This window comes from Coregonus clupeaformis, chromosome 30 (assembly GCF_020615455.1).
Source record: "Coregonus clupeaformis isolate EN_2021a chromosome 30, ASM2061545v1, whole genome shotgun sequence".
Taxonomy (NCBI): Eukaryota; Metazoa; Chordata; class Actinopteri; order Salmoniformes; family Salmonidae; genus Coregonus; species Coregonus clupeaformis.
The window spans coordinates 13,498,172-13,522,082 of NC_059221.1; the positions used below are offsets into that span (position 1 = coordinate 13,498,172).

Consider the following 23,911-nt stretch of genomic DNA (forward strand, 5'->3'; position numbering starts at 1 on the left):
GAAAGTAAAGAGAGTGGAATCTAATACCTGTGTGTGTTTTTTGCCTGGTGATATGAGTGTGTGTGTGTGTGTGTGTGTGTGTCACTGCCGGCCTGTCCCTTCCGATTAGAGGTGGCAGCAATTTGTCTGTCATTATTGACCTCAAAACAGCACAAACACTCATCGTCACCACACACATTCTGTGTCGACACTCATTCACTCACTCACTCACTCACTAACTCTATCACTCACTCACTTACTCAATCACTGTAGGCTACAGTATTTATGACCTTAGATGTACTGTGTGTACTTGACACTGGAATGTTTGACTACTGATGCCAATTGAAACAGATTTTGTTATGAATGGTTTCCTAAATGAGGTGGATGCTACAAGTTGTAACACAAGTCTTCTGTCCTCATTCAGCACCATAATAATGACTAATGGCTTATGACGGATCTGAAGCAACCAGAACATCAGTCACTAGTCACATTAATAATGCTGTATCTTTAGCAGCGCCACCTTCATTGATAACACACAGATGGGGAAAGTCCTCGAACTCAGTGGTGTCATGCTCCACAAGGCCCAGCAACTGTATCAGATAATCTCTGGTGCTACCATCAGCTCCAATGAGAGCCTACCTGAGGCTTTGGAGTGTGTGTGTGCTTGTGTTCCCCTCAGGACATGCTCTCTGTGAAAAGCGCTCCACGTTTTGTTGTTGTTGTGTGTGTGTGTGTGCGTCTGCCCGCGTTTGTCTGTGCGTGCATCAGTTCGCGGCAGCCAAGAGCAGATTTATCTAAGGGTTAGCTTGTGCATCTGCTTCTGTGCCTGGAACATGTGTACATGCAGGCCTGGGGCCATGCGGGCAGAGTGAGGTGGGCGAGGGAGGGGTGAACCTCCACACTACTTTGAACATTTTACCCATTCATCCCTTCATTCATCTTTTCTGTTTTCTCCTTCTTCCTGTACCCTTCTTTAGACCACCCAGTCATCCCTCTTTCCCTCTGTACTTCTACTGTACCTTACCTTACCTTACCCACTCTCTCCCCTCTCTCCTTCTCTCTCTCTACTCCTCCTTATACGTTACAGAACACCCAGTCAACCCTGTCTGTACTCCTACCTTAGATTAGAACAGAATAACTAGTTTAGTTTGGTGTGCCAGTGAGTATGTTATGATAATTTGGAAGGGTACATCTCCTGTTGAAGGGACCAGAGCTGATGTTGGGGTTGGGGTCTGGGGCCTTCTTCCATGATCCAGTTACACCCAGAGGGAGATCAAGTATCGCTGGGTAAGAGGGGTGACAGGACAGGGGCATGTGTACTCACTCACTGTCTGTAGTCCTCTGATCAGAAATGAGCACTCGATGTGCTTTATTCAATTGAATTGAATTCAATACAACTTCATTAATTAAGAATAGAATTTCCTGATGAACAAATTATAACAAAATATGGTGTCCATATTAAGACAGCCTCAGAATCAAGAGTTTGTGTCAGTGTCAACAACTAGTACACAAACATCAAGTAGACTTGGGTTTGGATATCACATACACATTGCTCACTTGATGTAGAGTTTGATTTAATGCTAATCCACACAAACATATCATTTATTTCCATATGGCAGCGAGGAATGTTTTTATGCCAACCACAGTTCAACCAAATACTTACAAGTCTGTACTAAAATGAGTGAATTTTGCTGTGCTACTAAATTGTTAGGTTACGGGACATCATATCATTACAGGTGAAATGTTCTCGCACGCGTGCGCGCGCACACACACACAAATCCAGCAGTAAGCCCTTCAGTTAGCTCATCATGCATCTCTGTGAGCAGTGACTACGTGGCTTTTGGTTTGTGTGCTTGCCCCAGTGAGGGAGTGAGTGTGTTCATGGTCCTGACTGCGTTGCTGTGTGTGCATTGGGATTAGAGTCGGACATGTCCTGACTGATACCCAGCTCTGAGGTAGTGGGTGGGCAGCCGTAGTACAGCCTCCAGTGATTGAGCCCTCCACAGCTCTATCATAGATTCAGATAATCATCTGTGCAACACACACACACAGTTATCACTAAGAGGCAGCTTTTGGCGCTCCTTTATACATAATCATTCATAGCATGACTGCAGCAGTGGTTTCGGGCACCACATCAAAGAGATTCTAATCCCTCAACTCTACCTTATACACATTTTAACAGAAGACAGGATGTGTTGATTACAGTTGTCATACCCTGATTAAAAATGAAAAGAACGTTTTGGCACCGATGTTAAATATTTGAATAAATGTTCACATATGTACGAAAAACAATATCTTGAAGAGCAAGGGTATGTCCCAAATGGCACCTATTCCATATATAGTGCACTACCTTTAACCAGAGCCATATGGGCACTACATTGGAAAAAGGAGGCCATTTGGGACGCACACAATGCTTCTGAAGGTGACGTGGGGACACAGCAGTGCACCCTAGTGGTCAGTTGTAGCCACTGCAGTGTTGTGTCCGTCCATTGGGTTTGAATCTTTGTTGACACTGGGTAGACAGAGTTCACTCACTAATTCCCATTCATTCTACTGAGCCAACTTGAGCAAACGTGAGTTATAGCCTACTGTGCTGGCCTGGTTACGCATTCACCATAGTTGCTGGAAAGGACAATGTGAAAAGAAACAGTACGATTTAGCAAGCTAGTGTGAAAAGGGTATAAAGGGTTAGTATGTATAACAATGATTCCTCTGAAAACGCCCATCCACACTGCTTTAACACTGAAATAAACCCGGCCCAGGTCCCTTTTAGCATCTGGGTGCTCTGCTGTTTTGTCATTAGTCATAATAACAATATGAGCAAAAGACAGAAAAAGTTATTTTTGGTTGAAATAAACATTGAAAAGATTTTTCAACATATTGTGCTCACTGGGAAGTTGACTTAGCAACAAGGTGCTTTGACTTGCTTTGCTGTATAACTTATTCATATGACTGAGGCAGCTATCTAGAGAGAGCGTAACTAACATACTCAGAGTCAACCATTGATGTAGATAAGCTGGTGAGATGAGAGATCAAGGTAAATGATCAGCCACTGGGCAGACTCTTCTTAATGCTAATGATGTGTGCATGTTGAAGAGTTTAGATGAGCTTGTAGCTGGATACAATTTTTATGTCTCTGTGTGCAGTTTGAAGGACATTTCTGGAGCCATTGCTATTAGCGTTAGCGCAATGTCTGAAAATCTATAGGAACCGCTAACATGCTTAATGTCGCACTAACCCGTTAATCTCAGGGGACTAAAGGTGAGAAGCTCTGTCAGAACAAAAATGTAGTGAAAAGAGATTTAGACTCAGGGAGGAATGTTGCCCTTTCACGAGACTGCCACTTGCTCATGACCCAATCTTTTTAAGGTGAGCATTACGCTGGAGGGTTAGCGTACATATTTGTACTTGAGTGAGTCTCAGAGTGTGTCTGAACTCGCTGAACTGTATGTGTGTATGCTAGGGGATGGGCATTTGAAAGAATGTCTGTTTTCGAGTACTATCATGGAAACGTTTAGAGTACTTGAGTTAGTAGCATGTTAGCGTGAAACGGTAGCCGGAGTACCAGTATAGCTAACATTCCACTTCTTGACAGTCCTTGTCATAGCCAAAGAGACTGGTCTTTCGGCATTCTCTACATTCAATACTCAGCCGGATTTACCAGTTGCTGATTGGTAGTTGGAAACAACATTAATATTTTCCATGACAACGTTATTGTCACAAGCTGATGTGGATGCGGTGTTGGAGTCAGCTCAGTCAAAACGACTTTACTAGTCAACAAGACAATACAAAATAACGGGCCTCAAACACTGGAGGCGAGCGATTACGCATACAGTGCGTAAATACACTATCAACACGAGAACAAATACCATACATCAACGGACAGGCGGACAATCACACACAACTGCAAACAAAACTAAAGGAAACTTATAGGTGACCTAATCAATACATAACACGAAACAAGTGCACTAACAAGACAAGACCAAACAAACATCGAGACATCAAGCGGTAGTAGCTAGTACTCCGGGGACGACGAACGCCGAAGCCTGCCCGAGCAAGGAGGAGGAGCAGTCTCGGCGGAATTCGTGACAGTACCCCCTCCAGCCGTGCGCTGACCCCGGGCTCGGGGACGGCCAGGAGGACGCGGAGCAGGGCGCGTGGGATGACTACGGTGGAACTCAGTCAGGAGGGATGGATCTAAAATGTCCCTCCTAGGCACCCAGCACCGTTCCTCCGGGCCGTACCCCTCCCACTCCACGAGATATTGTAGACCCCCATCCGACGTCTCAAATCCCACGATGGACCGGACCGAGTACGCGGAGCCCCCTCGATGTCCAGTGGGGGCGGAGGAGTCTCTCTTATCTCATTGTCCTGGAGTGGACCAGCTACCCACCGGCCTGAGGAGAGACACATGGAATGAGGGGTTAATGTGATAATCATTAGGCAGTTGTAACTTGTAGCAAACCTCGTTCAATCTCCTCAGGACTTTAAATGGCCCCACAAACCGCCGACCTAGCTTCCGGCAGGGCAGGCGAAGGGGCAGGTTTCGAGTCGATAGCCTGACTCGATCTCCAGGTGCGTATACTGGACCCTCACTGCGGTGGAGATTGGCGCTCGCCTTCTGCCGACGGATGGCCCGCTGCAGATGGACGTGTGCAGCGTTCCACGTCTCCTCCGAGCTCCGAAACCACTCATCCACCGCAGGACCAGAATAGTGGTATTCCCCTGAAAGGGGGGAAGGTCCGTAACAAAGTCCACCGAGAGGTGAGACCACGGCCGTTGTGGAACGGGCAGGGGTTGTAACTTCCCCCTGGGCAGGTGTCTAGGCGCCTTACACTGTGCGCACACCGAGCAGGAGGAGACGTAAACCCTCACGTCCCTAGCCAATGTTGGCCACCAGTACTTAACACTAAGGCAGTGCACTGTCCGGCCAATACCTGGATGTCCAGAGGAGGGTGACGTATGAGCCCAATAAATGAGACGATCACGGACCTCGAGCGGCACGTACGTCCGACCCACTGGACACTCTGGGGGAGTAGGGTCGGTGCGTAACGCCCGCTCAATTTCCGTATCGACCTCCCATACCACCGTGCCACCAGACACCGGCAGTATGGGAGTGGGCTCAATGGACCTCTCCTCTGTGTCATACCGCCTGGACAGGGCATCTGCCTTACCGTTCTGGGACCCTGGGATGTAGGTTATCTTAAACACGAACCGGGTCAGAAATATGTTCCACCTAGCCTGACGAGGGTTCAATCTCCTAGCTGCCCGGATGTACTCCAGGTTACGGTGATCAGTCAGAATGAGAAAAGGGTGTTGAGCCCCCTCAAGCCAATGCCTCCACACCTTTAGAGCTTGAACCACGGCTAACAGCTCCCTGTCCCCTACGTCATAATTACGTTCCGCCGGGCTGAGCTTTTTAGAATAAAAAGCGCAGGGACGGAGCTTAGGAGGCGTGCCTGAGCGTTGCGACAGTACTGCCCCAATCCCGGCCTCTGACGCGTCCACCTCTACCTGGGACAGCTAAAGCGGGGTCCGGGTGCGCCAGCACCGGAGCCGAAGTGAACAGGTCCTTCCAGTTTACCAAACGGCCTGTCCGCTTCAGCCGACCACTGCAAACGCACCGGCCCCCCTTCAGCAGGGAAGTAATGGGAGCTGCTACCTGTCCAAAACCCCGGATAAACCTCCCGGTAGTAATTGGCAAACCCCAAAAACTGCTGCACCTCTTTAACAGTGGTTGGGGTTTTGCCAGTTACGCACGGCTGACACACCGGTCAATCTCCATCTTCACCCCTGACGCGGACAACCGATGACCCAAGAAGGAGATGGACTCCTGGAAAAACAGACATTTCTCTGCCTTGACATACAAGTCATGCTCCAACAGCCTACCCAACACTCGGCGCACCAGGGCTACATGCTCGGCTCGTGTAGAAGAGTACACTAGGATGTCGTCAATGTACACTACCACACCCTGCCCATGCAGGTCCCGGAAGATCTCGTCCACAAATGATTGGAAGACTGAAGGAGCATTCATTAACCCGTATGGCATGACGAGATACTCATAATGACCTGAGGTGGTACTAAATGCCGTCTTCCATTCATCTCCCTCCCTAATGCGCACCAAGTTGTAGGCGCTCCTGAGATCCAGTTTTGTGAAGAAACGCGCTCCGCATAATGATTCAGTCATACTCGCAATCAGAGGAAGAGGGTAACTGTATTTAACCGTGATCTGATTGAGTCTACGATAATCAATACACGGGCGCAACCCTCCATCCTTCTTCTTCACAAAAAAGAAACTTGAGGACGCAGGGGAAGTGGAGGACCGTATGTATCCTTGTCTCAGGGACTCGGCAATGTATGTCTCCATAGCCGCCGTCTCCTCTTGAGACAGAGGATACACATGGCTCCGCGGGAGTGCCGCACCTGTCTGGAGGTTTATCGCACAATCTCCCTGTCTATGAGGTGGCAATCGCGTCGCCCTAGTCTTGCTGAACACGAGTGCCAAATCCTCATACTCAGGGGGAATGTGCATTGCGGGCACTTGGTTCGGACTCTCCACCGTGGTCGCCCCAACGGAAACACCTAAACATCGCCCAACACACTGGTCAGACCACTCCTTGAGAGCCCTCTGTTGCCACGAAATGGTGGGGTCATGGGTGATTAACCAAGGAAGCCCCAGCACCACAGGATACGCAAGAGAGTCGATCAGGTACAACTGAATGATCTCCTCATGACCCCCCTGCGTCTTCATCTTTAGTGGCGCTGTGACCTCCCTAATCAACCCAGATCCCAACGGGCGGCTATCTAGGGCATGGACAGGGAAGGGTGCATCAACGGGCAGGAGGGGAATCCCTAACTTAATACAAAATTTCCGATCAATAAAATTCCCAGCTGCGCCTGAATCGACTAGCGCCTTATGCTGGGAATGAGATGCAACCTGAGGAAATACCACAGGTATACACAAGTGAACAACAGAGAGCTCTGGGTGAGTGGGGCGCCTACTCACCTGGAATGACTCCCCAGTGCGTGACCTGTTGCCCCGACTCCCTGGAGACACTCCCCAGCACCTAGCCGCAGTGTGTCCTCCACGGCCACAGTTGGTGCAGGGGACGGCCCCCCTCGGGCTCTCTCTCCTCCTCTCTCTAGCGCCAGCACCCCGAGCTCCATAGGGCTAGGCTCGGAGATGCTGGGGGATAGAATGGACGGCCCCAACTCGGGACGTCCGCGGGTGGCCAGCAGGGTATCCAGACGGATGGACATGTCCACCAGCTGGTCGAAGGATAGAGTGGTGTCCCTGCAGGCCAGCTCTCGTCGAACGTCCTCACGTAGGCTACACCGATAGTGGTCGATGAGGGCCCTCTCATTCCACCCCGCATCCGCCGCTAGAGTCCGGAAATCCAGGGCGAACTCCTGTGCGCTCCTCTTCCCCTGTCGGAGGTGGAACAGACGCTCCCCCGGGAGGGTGATCGAACACAGCCCTGAAGCGGCGGGAGAACTCCGCGTAGCTGATGGCGGCGGCGTCTATTCCCCTCCATTCGGCGTTGGCCCACTCCAACGCCTTGCCGGAGAGACAGGAGACGAGGGCGGAAACGCTCTCGTATCCCGAGGGCGCCGGGTGTATGGTGGCCAGGTAGAGTTCCACCTGAAGGAGGACCCCTGACACCCGGCTGCGGTGCCATCATACGCCCTCGGGAGCGAGAGCCGAATCCCACTGGACTCCCGGAGCTGGTCTGGTGGGGCTGGCCGATGGTGGTGGTAAGGTAGGAGGAGGTGTGGGCACGCCTCCCCTTTCCCATCGGCGCAGGGTGTTCATCACCTCTTGCATGGCGGAGCCGAGTTGCTGGATCCTGGCGTCCTGGCAGCTGACCCGATCCTCCAGCGACTCGATCGCCGCCGCTGCTCCTGCTGACTCCATAGTATTGGTGTGTTGTTCTGTCACAAGCTGATGTGGATGCGGTGTTGGAGTCAGGCGCAGGACACAGAAGCTCAGTCAAAACGACTTTACTAGTCAACAAGACAATACAAAATAACGGGCCTCAAACACTGGAGGCGAGCGATTACGCATACAGTGCGTAAATAAACTATCAATACGAGAACAAATACCATACATCAACGGACAGGCGGACAATCACACACAACTGCAAACAAAACTAAAGGAAACTTATAGGTGACCTAATCAATACATAACACGAAACAGGTGCACTAACAAGACAAGACCAAACAAACATTGAGACATCAAGCGGTAGTAGCTAGTACTCCGGGGACGACGAACGCCGAAGCCTGCCCGAGCAAGGAGGAGGAGCAGTCTCGGCGGAATTCGTGACAGTTATTGAACATGGGGTGTGCGCAAATTAGCGAACAACTTTTAAGAACAACAACAAACAATACCGTTACGACCTGCTGTGGTCTTTCCCTTGAGAGAAGGCAGTGTCAATGCAAGATCATATTGTTCAAAGTGGCTAGAGAGGACTCTGTAATGAGAGTGAGAAATAATAATACGGAAAATATTAGCATACAAAATGTTATCGAGCTACATTTGCTTCAGTTGTAACCCATAAACGAGAGAAAATAAATGCAAACTGGCACCTGTCGTCATTCCTCACATATACAGTGGGGAAAAAAAGTATTTAGTCAGCCACCAATTGTGCAAGTTCTCCCACTTAAAAAGATGAGAGAGGCCTGTAATTTTCATCATAGGTACACGTCAACTATGACAGACAAATTGAGGAAAAAAAATCCAGAAAATCACATTGTAGGATTTTTAATGATTTTATTTGCAAATGATGGTGGAAAATAAGTATTTGGTCACCTACAAACAAGCAAGATTTCTGGCTCTCACAGACCTGTAACTTCTTCTTTAAGAGGCTCCTCTGTCCTCCACTCGTTACCTGTATTAATGGCACCTGTTTGAACTTGTTATCAGTATAAAAGACACCTGTCCACAACCTCAAACAGTCACACTCCAAACTCCACTATGGCCAAGACCAAAGAGCTGTCAAAGGACACCAGAAACAAAATTGTAGACCTGCACCAGGCTGGGGAAGACTGAATCTGCAATAGGTAAGCAGCTTGGTTTGAAGAAATCAACTGTGGGAGCAATTATTAGGAAATGGAAGACATACAAGACCACTGATAATCTCCCCTCGATCTGGGGCTCCACGCAAGATCTCACCCCGTGGGGTCAAAATGATCACAAGAACGGTGAGCAAAAATCCCAGAACCACACGGGGGGGACCTAGTGAATGACCTGCAGAGAGCTGGGACCAAAGTAACAAAGCCTACCATCAGTAACACACTACGCCGCCAGGGACTCAAATCATGCAGTGCAAGATGTGTCCCCCTGCTTAAGCCAGTACATGTCCAGGCCCGTCTGAAGTTTGCTAGAGTGCATTTGGATGATCCAGAAGAGGATTGGGAGAATGTCATATGGTCAGATGAAACCAAAATATAACTTTTTGGTAAAAACTCAACTCGTCGTGTTTGGAGGACAAAGAATGCTGAGTTGCATCCAAAGAACACCATACCTACTGTGAAGCATGGGGGGTGGAAACATCATGCTTTGGGGCTGTTTTTCTGCAAAGGGACCAGGACGACTGATCCGTTTAAAGGAAAGAATGAATGGGGCCATGTTTCATGAGATTTTGAGGAAAACCTCCTTCCATCAGCAAGGGCATTGAAGATGAAACGGGCTGGGTCTTTCAGCATGACAATGATCCCAAACACACCGCCCGGGCAACGAAGGAGTGGCTTCGTAATAAGCATTTCAAGGTCCTGGAGTGGCCTAGCCAGTCTCCACATCTCAACCCCATAGAAAATCTTTGGAGGGAGTTGAAAGTCCGTGTTGCCCAGCGACAGCCCCAAAACATCACTGCTCTAGAGGAGATCTGCATGGAGGAATGGGCCAAAATACCAGCAACAGTGTGTGAAAACCTTGTGAACACTTACAGAAAACGTTTGACCTGTGTCATTGCCAACAAAGGGTATATAACAAAGTATTGAGAAACTTTTGTTATTGACCAAATACTTTTTTTCCACCATCATTTGCAAATAAATTCTACAATGTGATTTTCTGGATTTTTTTTTCTTATTTTGTCTGTCATAGTTGACGTGTACCTATGATGAAAATTACAGGCCTCTCTCATATTTTTAAGTGGGAGAACTTGCACAATTGGTGGCTGACTAAATACTTTTTTTCCCCACTGTATGCTGATCATCATGGCTTGATCAAATTAGCTAATTTCAGTTATATTATATATCCCTCCTCTCTTATTAAGTTGTTCTTAACATTTTTTTTCTATATTGCGCCATATTTGCACGCACCCCATGTTCCAGAACGTTGTCATGGAGTGGCACAGAGTGGAATGTTAGCTAAAGAGACTGGAACCCAGGCTAGCGAAATGGGGCTGAAGGCAAAAAAGATTGCGGTATGCTGGTTGTTCCAATTGCTGGTTGTGCTGATTAATACACAACTGAAAATGAAACAACATAATTTCACTGCATTTGACATAGGCTACTCCACAAAGAAATCTTAAAGTTAAAATTGTGTCAGTGCTTATACATTTTACCTGTTAAATAGTTGCTTTTTGACTAATTGTATTAGATTATTAGAAACAAATACAAACCTTTAATCGAGTACTCAAGTACTCTCACCCATCCCTAGTGTACGCCTGTGCCTGTGTGATATTGTATATTTTGCCCGTGTGATAGTTATGCCGACTGTTGTGTTCAGGTGAAGGGGGTGGCTGTGCCCCGTGCCCTCCCTGCATCCCTCCCTGCCCCTCTGCCTTCCCTCCCTGCCCCTCTGCCCCTCTGCCATGCCTCTCTGCCCTCTGCCCTGCCTCTCTGCCATGCCTCTCTGCCCCTCTGCCCCTCTGCCCCCTGCCCCTCTGCCATGCCTCTCTGCCCCTCTGCCCCTCTGCCCCTCTGCCATGCCTCTCTGCCCCTCTGCCATGCCCCTCTGCCATGCCTCTCTGCCCCTCTGCCCTGCCTCTCTGCCCCTCTGCCATGCCTCTCTGCCCCTCTGCCCCTCTGCCTTGCCTCTCTGCCCCTCTGCCTCTCTGCCATGCCTCTCTGCCCCTCTGCCATGCCTCTCTGCCCCTCTGCCCTGCCTCTCTGCCCCTCTGCCATGCCTCTCTGCCCCTATGCCATGCCTCTCTGCCACTCTGCCGTGCCTCTCTGCCCCTCTGCCTTCCCTCTCTGCCCCTCTGCACTGCCTCCCTGCCCCTCTGCACTGCCTCCCTGCCCCTCTGCCCTGCCTCCCTGCCCCTCTGCCCTGCCTCCCTGCACCTCTGCCCTGCCTCCCTGCACCTCTGCCCTGCCTCCCTGCACCTCTGCCCTGCCTCCCTGCACCTCTGCCCTGCCTCCCTGCCCCTCTGCCGTCCCTGTCGAGCCTCCAGACGAGAGGAGAATACAAAGTGGCTCTAGGCCAGAGTCTATCTCTACATCCCAAATGGCAGCCTATTCCCTATTTAATGCACTACTTTTGACCCGGACCCATGGGCTCTGGTCAAAAGTAGTACACTATATAGGGGAATGGGTGCCATTTTCATTTGGGACGCATCCTCTGTACGTGCTGGGCCAGGCCCTGTCCCTGTAGTTATCAGACACTAAGCCAGCCTCCATTGGCTAAATGAATTGGCAATTTCTGACTGCAGCTTTGGTCACAGCTGTGTACAGAGCCTGGTCCCTGCAGGATAGGCTAGAGGGATGAAGAGAGAAAGAGATGGGGGGAGAGAGAGCGAGAGAGAGAGAGAGAGAGAGAGAGCGACAGAAAGAGAAAGAGAGAGAGAGAGAGAGAGAGAGAGAGAGAGAGAGAGAGAGAGAGAGCGCAGCTACATCGTCATATCTGTTATTGAAAGGCATCATCTGTTCTTTGTAATGTTCTAGCTTGGGTAGAAAGTAATAATGAACTTCAGATACCATATTTACCTCTAAAACAGATTGCTTGATCCACAGTCACTCACTGTAGTAAGGTATTGTAGCTGATTTATCTTATCGACTTACAGTGTGCATTGAGAGGACTTGGTCACGTCAGCTATATATCCTGTGAAAGCGTTGCCCTGTGTTTTAAGTATACATTATAGAGAAGAGAGGTACTGTAGGAGTCAGTAGGATGATTTATAGGGTATGAATATCCTGGAATATACCTAATACATAATCTAGGACAGAGCATCATCGCAACCACACACAGACACACACACAGGCACACACACCATCATCATAACCACACACACCATCATCATAACCGCACACATAAAAACACCATTAGAAGACTTAGCTTCACTCAGTACTGTGGTTGTCAGCATTTCCACAGATAATATTTATTCAAGCATATTTCAAGCTATCTGGCTTATCTGAAAGGCAGGTGCCATCTTAGGGGCCTAGTTGAGGGAGCTGGCCCCTATGCTCCCCTCTCCCTCCTCCCCTCCTTTCTGTCTACTGGACCACCTCTGCCAACGGCCCCAGGGCAATCTGTGCCAGTATGGGCAGTTCAGTGCCAACCACTTCCCCCTCCTCCTCCAATCCTCCTCCTTCTCTCCCTCCCTTCACTGCACTGAATTGCCATAAGCAGTGTTCCTGTTCCTGTTCCTATAGCATATGAAGACTGTATGGACAGAGGTACCTACAGGACATTGACAATATGTTGGATAATTTCAAGGCTAAAAAGACATTCATATCCCTAGATCCTACTAGTCACGTGACTTCATACTGGCTTTAAACACATCTGGAAAAGACCAAGGCCGATTCAATTCCCTCTCCTTAACTGTTTATTGATTCCTACATGCGGTGAAATAACTGAAGTCATTATGAGCGTTTCCTGGGATAAACTAAATAAGCTACTTTCCTCACTTCTATAACGATGAGTCTCCACAGGGAGAGGTGGAAATCCTGCTTCACGCACACTCGCACGCGTACGCACACGGATACACAACACACACACAAATCTTTATTTTTGCAGACCATTTAAAATCCAAATTCTTTGTTACATTTCCCTCTTTAGATATCAACCTGTATCTCAGCTGAGCCTCCTGCTCCTATCTGTGGTTATTTTCCTCCAGCAGAGTAAACCAAAACACACACTCACATACATGTACCGTAACCATAGGCAACAGTTTGCGTTCTGCCACAGCGCCCCGCCGAGAAATAGGATTGTGGGAGATTTACTGGGAGACGGAGGCCGGGAGCGCAGTTTTATCAGTCTCAAACAGACTTACTGGCCAATCATTTTAAATGTTTGAATCCATTTTTCTTCCCTTCTCTTTATTTTCAATCAGCCCCCTCACCCCTCTCCTCCCTGTCAATAATACACCACTTCCAACAACACTTCCTCTGAGCTTCACTTTATTTTCTCTCCCAAATCCACCTGCAGAACCGCTCTCCTGGTAATCTTTCTTCTTCATCCTCTCTCTGTCACTCATATTGCTGTGTGTGTCAGTGTGTGTTTGTGTCTGTCAGTGTGTGTTTGTGTGTGTGTGTGTGTGTGTGTGTTGCGACCTATGCGTTGCAGTCTGTTTAAGACTGCTAATGTTTGTGTGTGTGTGTCAGTGCGCATGTGTGTTTGTATGTGTGTCAGTGTGTGTGTCCCACCCCAGGCCATGTAGTGTAGTGTTACTAGCTAGCTGTAATCCTACACTACATTGGCTGCGTGGCAATGTTTTGGCCTGTTTAAGAGGGCTGATTAAAGCCTCAGAGCGTGGCATGGATTCCTGGCGTGTTGCAGGATTTAACGACATCCAAATGCTCTCTCATCTCTTCCTTCCACACACACACACACACACACACACACACACACACACACACACTTACAGATCAGGTTCCAAGGGCCACTGACGGGATCAACGAGTATGTATGCCCGCTGAGGACAAACAAGATTCTTGCCCACCTCATAAGACTTCCATGGCTGTGTGTGTTTGATGGCTCTGGGTAAATTGGTAGGTGCTGTTCAGTTGTCTCTTTTAGTAGAATTAAGTTCATTGTTTGTGATTAGGTGCTTGTTCTGGCTGTTAAGATATATTGGGTTCATCTCCATTGTACTTCTGAAGGGACTTTATTGAAGATGGAATCGTAATCAAACAACATGTCTCGTCATTTATATTTTAGGCGGCCCTACCCAAAAGGTTGCATCATTCTAGGCCTTCCAAGTGTGTGTGTGTGTGTGTGTGTGGACGTGTACATACACCACACACACACACACACACACACACACACACACACACACACACACACACACACACACACACACACACCATGACAGTGTGATTTACTATGTGCGCTAGCCCCGAAAGGGAGCTTTAATTTAATGGGGTAATTATACACTGGGGGCAGGAAGCAGACACACTCTGATTTACACACACTAGCTGGGGTGTTGTCTCTCTCTCTCCCTCTCTCTCTCTCTCCCTCTCTTTCTTTGCTCCAAGGGCAACTCCCCTGCTCTCTCATTCCCTCTGGAATACTTTACTTTCTATTCCCCATAGGTCTTATATCCATGCACTTCTCATATCACCTTAAGCATTTTACTGGGACTGTTGTCTACCATCTTCCAGTGTGGTAAACAGTGAACAGCAGCAATAAAATAACTGATTCAACCCTCAGTCTCGCTGGGCACAAGACACACACAGTGCACAAATAGTGCATGCATGCGCACACACATGCACGCACGCACACACACACACACACATCCACACACACTAGGGTTGAATGGCGGGAACCCGGTTACCGAGATTTACCAGGATTTACCGCCCAAAATCACTCCCTTTTCCCGGGATAAATAACTGCGAGAAACCGGTAAATTATAATAAATTATTTATATGAACAGCATGGCGTGAAATGGAACTGTTATATTATATGTGATGTCTAAATCTAGCTTCTCTATGGCCTACTCTCTGCTCTCTGCATGATGAATCATCAACGCTCAGGGTAGGTACAGACAGCCCATCTCAGTATGGAGCGCAGTTCACAATGTAGACCTATTATTTAATCATGGTAAAAAAAGTATTAAAATGTTATGGGGTAGATCAGCTTTAATATTGCAGATAGATTGTGGCTTCTATCAATGTAAATGTCTGCATCATTTCCAATCCCCACATGTTTTGGTAAATATATATTTTTAATATATTTTCCTTCTTTAGTATTTTCCCAGAACTTTTTTTCTTGTGACAGGTAGGCCTACATTTGCTGCAGCATAGCCTATGCCAAAGTAATGTAAAGACTGAAAGCGTGGTCTAATTTATCCATATCCATCTGGCATTCAGGGGTCACCTTAATTTTTTATTGTAAAGATTAAATTGTAGCTGCAGAGTTTTAAAACAGCCTATCACTCAAATATAGTTTAAATCAGTGCACGCAGTCTTTCTCTCAACTCCTGTGATGGGTGATTTGAAGGAGTCAGGCGCAGGAGGGTAAATCACAGAATAACAGGATTTATTCCGGAATACAGAGTTACGCAGTAATGCGTCAAAACAGTCCAGTGCGCAAAACAGGCGCACTGTAACCAACAAGGCACACGGGGAAAATAACCCGGCAATACAAAATACAAGAGCTCAACCAAGCTTCACTATCCTCACAATAAACAATCACACACAAAGACAAGGGGGCAGAGGGAACACTTATACAGGTACTGATAAGGGGATATGAACGAGGTGTGTGTAATAAACAAGACAAAACAAATGGAATGATGAGATGAGGAGCGGCAGTGGCTAGAAGGCCAGTGATGACGAACGCCGAAGCCTGCCCAAACCAGGAGAGGAGGCAGCTTAGGAGGAAGTTGTGACAGTACCCCCCCTTGACGCGCAGCTCCAGCAGTGCGCCGACACCGGCCTCGAGGACGGCCAGGAGGACGCGGAGCAGGGCGAGCCGGATGGCGACGGTGGAAATCCCGCAACAGGGAGGGATCGAGGATATCCCTCACATGGACCCAGCACCGCTCCTCCGGACCGTACACCTCCCACTCCACGAAGTACTGAAGGCCCCACCACGACGCCTCGAATACAGGATGGAACGGACGGAGTACGCTGGGGCCCCCTCGATGTCCAGAGGAGGCAGAGGGACCTCCCGCACCTCAGACTCCTGGAGCGGACCAGCCACCACCGGCCTGAGGAGAGACACATGGAACGAGGAGTTAATACGATAATCTGGCGGGAATAATAACCTATAGGTAACCTTGTTTATCCTCCTCAGGACTTTGAACGGCCCACAAACCACGGGCTCAGCATCCGGCAGGGCAGGCTGAGGGGCAGATTCCAGGTCGAGAGCCAGACCCGATCACCCGGTACAAAGACCGGGGTCTCACTGCGGTGGCGGTCAGCGTTGGCCTTCTGACGACGCACGGCGCATTGGAGGTGGACGTGAGCAGCGTTCCACGTCTCCTCTGTGCGCCGAAACCAGTCATCAACCGCAGGAGCCTCGGTCTGGCTCTGGTGCCTCGGTGCCAGAACCGGTTGATAACCTAAAACACATTGGAATGGCGTTAGATTAGTGGAGGAGTGACAGAGAGAGTTCTGGGCATATTCGGCCCATGGCAAGAACTCCGACCACTCCCCCGGCCGGTCCTGGCAGTAGGACCGCAGGAACCTACCCACATCCTGATTCACTCGTTCCACCTGCCCATTATACTCGGGGTGAAAACCAGAGGTCAGGCTGACCGAGACCCCCAGACGTTCCATGAACGCCTTCCAGACCTTGGATGTGAACGAGGGACCCCGGTCAGACACTATGTCCTCTGGTACCCCGTAGTGCCGGAAGACGTGTGTAAACAGGGCCTCGCAGCCTCCATGGCCGTAGGGAGACTGGGCAGAGGATGGAGGTGGCAGGCTTTGGAAAAGCGGTCCACAACGACCAGGATGGTGGTGTTACCTTGAGAGAGGGGAAGATCAGTAAGGAAATCAATACTCAAGTGGGACCATGGCCGTTGTGGAACTGGTAAAGGCTGTAACTTACCCGCTGGGAGGTGCCTAGGTGTCTTACTCTAGGCACACACCGAGCAGGAGGAGACATACACCCTCACATCCTTAGCCAAGGTAGGCCACCAGTACTTTCCGGTCAGGCAGCGCACTGTACCACCGATACGTGGGTGACCAAAGGAGGGGGACGTGTGTGCCCAATAGATCAGATGGTCACGGACAAGAGCAGGCACGAACTGCAGCCCAACTAGACAATGAGGTGGAGATGGCTTTGTGTAAACGCCTGCTCTATATCCGCGTCCATCGCCCATACTACCGGCACACCAATGCAGGAGGCCGGGAGTATGGGGGTGTTGTCTCTGGGCCTCTCCTCTATGTCGTACAGCCGTGACAGTGCGTCTGCCTTCACGTTCTTCGTACCCGGGATGTATGATAGTGTAAAATCAAACCGGGTGAAGAATAGGGCCCACTTGGCCTGGTGAGGGTTCAGCCTCCTCGCTGCCCAGATGTACTCCAGGTTACGGTGGTCCGTCAAGACGAGGAAAGGGTGTTTCGCCTCCTGGAGCCAGTGCCTCCACACAGTCAGGGCTCGGACAACAGCCAACAGCTCCCGATCACCAATGTCGTAGTTCTGCTCCGCCGGGCTGAGCTTCATGGAGAAGAAGGCACGGGGCGGAGCTTGGGTGGCATGCCCGAGCGTTGAGATAGGACCGTGCCTATACCTACCTCGGACGGATCCACCGCCACTACGAACGGTAGTGATGGATCGGGGTGGGCCAGTACCGAGGCTGAGGTGAACAGACCCCTCAGGTTACTGAAGGCCCTGTCAGCCTCAGCAGACCAGAGGAGCCGGGACGACCCACCCTTCAACAGAGGTGTGATGGGAGCTGCGACCTTGCCAAAGCCCTGGATAAACCTCTGATAGTAGTTGGCAAAGCCAATCAATCAATTTCAATTTTATTTTATATAGCCCTTCTTACATCAGCTAATATCTCGAAGTGCTGTACAGAAACCCAGCCTAAAACCCCAAACAGCTAGTAATGCAGGTGTAGAAGCACGGTGGCTAGGAAAAACTCCCTAGAAAGGCGAAAACCTAGGAAGAAACCTAGAGAGGAACCAGGCTATGAGGGGTGGCCAGTCCTCTTCTGGCTGTGCCGGGTGAAGATTATAACAGAACCATGCCAAGATGTTCAAAAATGTTCATAAGTGACAAGCATGGTCAAATAATAATCAGGAATAAATCTCAGTTGGCTTTTCATAGCCGATCATTAAGAGTTGAAAACAGCAGGTCTGGGACAGGTAGGGGTTCCATAACCGCAGGCAGAACAGTTGAAACTGGAATAGCAGCAAGGCCAGGCGGACTGGGGACAGCAAGGAGTCACCACGGCCGGTAGTCCCGACGTATGGTCCTAGGTGCTCAGGTCTCTCAGTTGGCTTTTCCAGCCGATCATTAAGAGTTGAAAACAGCAGGTCTGGGACAGGTAGGGGTTTCGTAACCGCAGGCAGAACAGTTGAAACTGGAATAGCAGCAAGGCCAGGCGGACTGGGGACAGCAAGGTGTCATCATGCCCGGTAGTCCTGACGTATGGTCCTAGGGCTCAGGTTCTCAGAGAGAAAGAGAGAACGAGAGAATTAGAGAGAGCATACTTAAATTCACACAGGACACTGGATAAGACAGGAGAAGTACTCCAGGTATAACCAACTAACCCCAGCCCCCCGACACATAAACTACTGCAGCATAAATACTGGAGGCTGAGACAGGAGCGGTCCGGAGACACTGTGGCCCCATCCGAAGAAACCCCCGGACAGGGCCAAACAGGAAGGATATAACCCCACCCACTCTGCCAAACCTCCTTTACGTAGTTGGATTCGGCCAATTACGCACGGCTGAAATGCGATCTCCCTCCATCTCCACACCTGAGGTGGTAATGCGGTATCCGAGGAATGAGATGGACTGTTGGAAAAACAGACACTTTTCTGCCTTGGCATAAAGGTCATGTTCCAACAGTCGGGCCAGCACTTTGCGAACCAGGGACACGTGCTCGGCGGCACAGCGTCTACCCGGAGGTTTATCGTGCAATCCCCCACCCGATGAGGTGGTAATTTGGTCGCCCGGGTTTTGGAAAACGCGTGCGCCAAATCAAGGTATTCGGGGGGAATGCGCACGGTGGAGGTACTGTCTGGACTTTCCACCCGTGGTTGCACCAACGGAAACACCTAGACACCTACCCTGACACTCTCACGACCACCCTGTGAGAACCCTATGCGGCCATGAAAAGGTGGGGTTGTGGAGTGCTAACTAGGGAATACCTAACACAACAGGGAAATCAGGATACTCAATAGTAAAAAAAGTAACTTGCTCTCGATGAGTCTCGTGGGTAACCATAGTGACTGGTGCTGTAACTTCCCTAACGAACCCGGACCCTAATGGTCGACTGTCAAGTGCTCTGATGGGGAGTGGAATGGAACCAATGTAATGCCTAGACTATGTGAAAACGACCTGTCCATAAAGTTCCCAGCTGCGCCTGAATCGACCAGTGCCTTACACTGGGGAATTACAATGTAATCAGGAAAGTGGATGGGTAGGGTACAGTGCGCAGCTGTGGGCTCTGAACGAGTGTGGGTGTTCGATACCTGGGGTGACGCGAGAGTGCCATGCCTGCCGCCTCCAGACCCGAAAGAACGCTGACGACATTATGCAGTGAAATGTCCTCTCGTGCCACCAGAGTGACACTGGCACTGTCGTCCTCCACTCTCCCAGATCACCACTCCACCCAGCTCCATCAGCTCGTGATCCGGGTTGGAGAGGGGTGGAACGGGCAGGCCCCCTCCAGGACGTTCTCTGGCCGCCAGCAGGTTGTCCAACCGGATGGCCATGTCCACCAGTTGAGTGAAAGACAACATGGTGTCCCGGCACGCTAGCTCCCTTCGGACGTCCTCCCGTAGATGGCACCGGAAGTGGTCGATGAGGGCCCGCTCGTTCCACCCATACCCAGCTGCTAGAGTCCGGAACTCCAGGGTGAAGTCCTGCGCGGTCCTCGTCCCCTGCCTCAGGTGGACCAGCCGCTCGCCTGCCTCTCTACCCTTGGGCGGGTGATCGAAGACAGCCCGAAAGAGGCGAGCGAACTTCATTCCAGCGTTGGCCCACTCCAGGGCTTTCCCCGAGAGGCAGGAGACGAGGGCGGACACCTTCTCCCACTCCAATCGGGCCGGGCTGATGTTAGAATAGTATAGCTCCAGTTGGAGGAGGAATCCCTGGCAGAGTGCAGCTGTCCCGTCAAAATCCTGTTGTCGTGATATATGGATCCCTCTGGGTGCTGTGGTGTGGGTGGCTGGATCCGGTCGCCCAGCTGATCCATCGCTTCTCCCAAGCTGGCTAGCATCGTCGAATGCTCCCAGACCCGTGCCACGACTCCAGGCATGTGCTCCTCTCCTGCTGACTCCATGGCGGGTGTGTGATTCTGTTATGGGTGATTTGAAGGAGTCAGGCGCAGGAGGATAAATCACAGATAACTGGATTTATTTTGGAATACAGAGTTACGCAGTAATGCGTCACAACAGTCCAGTGCGCAAAACAGGCGGCAGAGGCTAGAAGGCCAGTGACGACGAACGTCGAAGCCTGCCTGAACCAGGAGAGGAGGCAGCTTCGGAGGAAGTCGTGACAACTCCATTCAAATTGCATCCAAAATAGATAATCCTGTTCTAGATTGATATACTGTATAGCCTTATATATAGATGTCCTAGACTACCTCTTTCAGGTAATACATTCAACGCAGTATTAGCCTTATATTGAGCTAATGAATTATGGGTTATGCACAATAAGCTTCTAACTTATAGCCTCTTGTCTCTTGCGCAAAACACACGCACCTGTGCTCCGCTTGCCTCCTTAAAAAATGTGTGGAGTCCCATGCAGCAAAATATACAATATACAGAATAAAAGTATAAACACAACATGTAAAGTATTGGTCCCATATTTCATGAGCTGAAATAAAAGATCGCAGAAATGTTCCATACGCAAAAAATATTTGCTTATTTCTCTCAACTTTTGTGCACAAATTTGTTTACATCCATGTTAGTGAGCATTTCTCTTTTGACAAAATAATCCATCCACCTGAAATGTTTGGCATATCAAGAAGCTGATTAAACAGCATGATCATTACACAGGTGCACCTTGTGCTGGGGACAATAAAAGGCCATGTGCAGTTTTGTAAAACAACACAATGCCACAGATGTCTCAAGTTTTGAGGGATCGTGCAATTGGCATGCTGACTGCAGGAATGTCCACCAGAGCTGTTGCCAGAGAATTGAATGTTCACTTCTCTACCATAAGTCACCTCCAATGTCATTTTAGAGAATTTGGCAGTACGTCCAACCGGCCTCACAACTGCAGACCATGTCTAACCACGCCAGCCCTTGACCTCCACATCTGGCTTCTTCACCTGCGGGATCTTCTGAGACCAGCCACCTGGAAAGCTGATGAATCTGAGGATTATTTCTGCCTGAAATAAAGCCCTTTTGTGGGGAAAAACTCATTCTGATTGGCTGGCCTTGCTCCCCATTGGGTGGGCCTGGCTCCCCAGTGGGTTGGCCTGGCTCCCAAGTGGGTGGGCATATGCCCTCCCAGGCCCACCCATGGCTGCGCCCCTGCCCAGTCATGTGAAATCTATAGATTAGGGGCTAATGAATGTATTTCAATTGACAGATTTCCTTATATGAACTGTAACTCAGTAAAATCGTTGACATTTTGGCATGTTGCGTTTATATTTTTGTTCAGTATAGAATAGCTTGCTGAATATTATAAACAGTTGAATTCGGAAGTTTACATACACCTTAGCCAAATACATTTAAACTCAGTTTTTCACAATTCCTGAAATGTAATCCTAGTAAATATTCCCTGTTTTAGGTCAGTTAGGATCACCACTTTATTTTAAGAATGTGAAATGTCAGAATAATAGTAGAGAGAATGATGTATTTCAGCTTTTATTTATTTCATCACATTCCCAGTGGGTCAGAAGTTTACATATACTCAATTAGTATTTGGTAGCATTGCCTTTAAATTGTTTAACTTGGGTCAAATGTTTCGGGTAGCCTTTCACAAGCTTCCCACAATAAGTTGGGAGAATTTTGGCCCATTCCTCCTGACAGAGCTGGTGTAACTTGAGTCAGGTTTGTACACGCAAGTTAAAGCTTGCTCACACGCGCTTTTTCAGTTCTGCCCACAAATTTTCTATAGGATTGAGGTCAGGGCTTTGTGATGGCCACTCCAATACCTTGACTTTGTTGTCCTTAAGCCATTTTGCCACAACTTTGGAAGCACGATTGGGGTCATTGTCCATTTGGAAGACACATTTGCGACCAAGCTTTAACTTTCTGACCAATGTCTTGAGATGTTGCTTCAATATATCCACATAATTTTCCTTCCTCATGATGCCATCTATTTTGTGAAGTGCACCAGACCCTCCTGCAGCAAAGCACCCCCACAGCATGATGCTGCCACCCCCATGCTTCACGGTTGGGATGGTGTTCTTCAGCTTTCAAGCATCCCCAGTTTACCTCCAAACATAATGATGGTCATTATGGCCAAACAGTTCTATTTTTGTTTCATCAGACCAGAGGACATTTCTCCAAAAAGTATGATCTTTGTCCCCATGTGCAGTTGCAAACCGTGGTCTGGCTTTTTTATGGCGGTTTTGGAGCAGTGGCTTCTTCCTTGCTGAGAGGCCTTTCAGGTTATGTTGATATAGGACTCGTTATACTGTGGATATACAGTAGATTCTTTTGTACCTGTTTCCTCCAGCATCTTCACAAGGTCCTTTGCTGTTGTTCTGGGATTGATTTACACTTTTCGCACCAGTACGTTCATCTCTAGGAGACAGAACGCGTCTCTTTCCTGAGCGGTATGACAGCTGCGTGGTCCCATGGTGTTTATACTTGCGGATTATTATTTGTACAGATGAAGGTGGTACCTTCAGGCGTTTGGAAATTGCTCCCAAGTATGAACCAGACTTGTAGAGGTCTACAAAAAAAATTTCTGAGGTCTTGGCTGATTTCTTTTCATTTTCCCATGATGTCAAGCAAAGAGGCACTGAGTTTGAAGGTAGGCCTTGAAGTACATCCACAGGTACACCTCCAATTGACTCAAATGATGTCAATTAGCCTTTCAGAAGCTTCTAAAGCCATGACATCATTTTCTGGAATTTTCCAAGCTGTTTAAAGGGACAGTCAACTTAGTGTGTGTAAACTTCTGACCCACTGGAATTGTGATACAGTGAATTATAAGTGAAATAATCTGTCTGTAAACAATTGTTGGAAAAACATTCACAAAGTAGATGTCCTAACCAAGTTTTAATGACTCCAACCAAGTGTATGTAAACTTACAACTTCAACTGTAGGCTTATATTATGCTTTATAATGCTTTAGAAGGACAGTTCCGGTTTTGGTGGGAAATACCAGGGTACCTGGGATTGAACATTTGTAAAATACCAGGAAAAATATCCAACCCTAACACACACTCATTGGTGCAGGCCATGCATCGGTATGGGAAGACAGTGCTCTGTAGTTTTGCTCACTGAGAGACTCAGTGAAGAGGATGATTATGGGAGCACCAGCAGTGTCTACCACCAGCGAGAGACTCTGATTGTCTCTTTAACACCAGTACTCGTGGAGGGAACTCTGTGTCTGAACGCAAGTGCTTGATTTTAAGTTTGTATGTGTGTGTTCGTATCGGTGTTTTCGGGGTGCAAGTGTGTGTGTGTTAGAGGACAACCGTGCATGTCTAATGGGGCATAATGATGCAGGCCTCAGCAGCTCAGCTCAGCTCAGCCCTGGGGCTCACAGATGCACTGAGCGTTGGGTTGGACAGGGAGCAGAGAGCAGAGGCAAGCAGCAGCTGGGCTTTGGCTGAGACAGCACATTTATAAAGTCTCTCAAAGTCCCTTTCAAATTAGCCCCAACTCCCTCTCACTTGAACACTCTCTCCCTTCTCTCTTCTCTCTCTCCTCTCTCTCACGCTTTCTCTCCCTCTCTCTTTCTAT

The 23,911-nt window shown here is 48.9% G+C and overlaps 1 protein-coding gene across 3 annotated transcripts in view; it reads left to right on the top strand.

Moving 5' to 3' along the window:
* LOC121545870 (zinc finger protein 385A) overlaps window positions 1-23,911 on the top strand; it is a 99,727-nt gene that overhangs the window by 31,241 nt on the left and 44,575 nt on the right. The window contains exon 1 of one of the 3 annotated variants that reach the window (XM_045209449.1): window positions 13,818-13,910. The exons of the other annotated variants lie outside the window; for them this stretch is intronic. The gene's annotated coding sequence lies outside the window, so the exon portion shown is untranslated. Of the gene's footprint in view, window positions 1-13,817; window positions 13,911-23,911 lie in introns of those variants that run through there. 3 annotated transcript variants of the gene reach the window in all.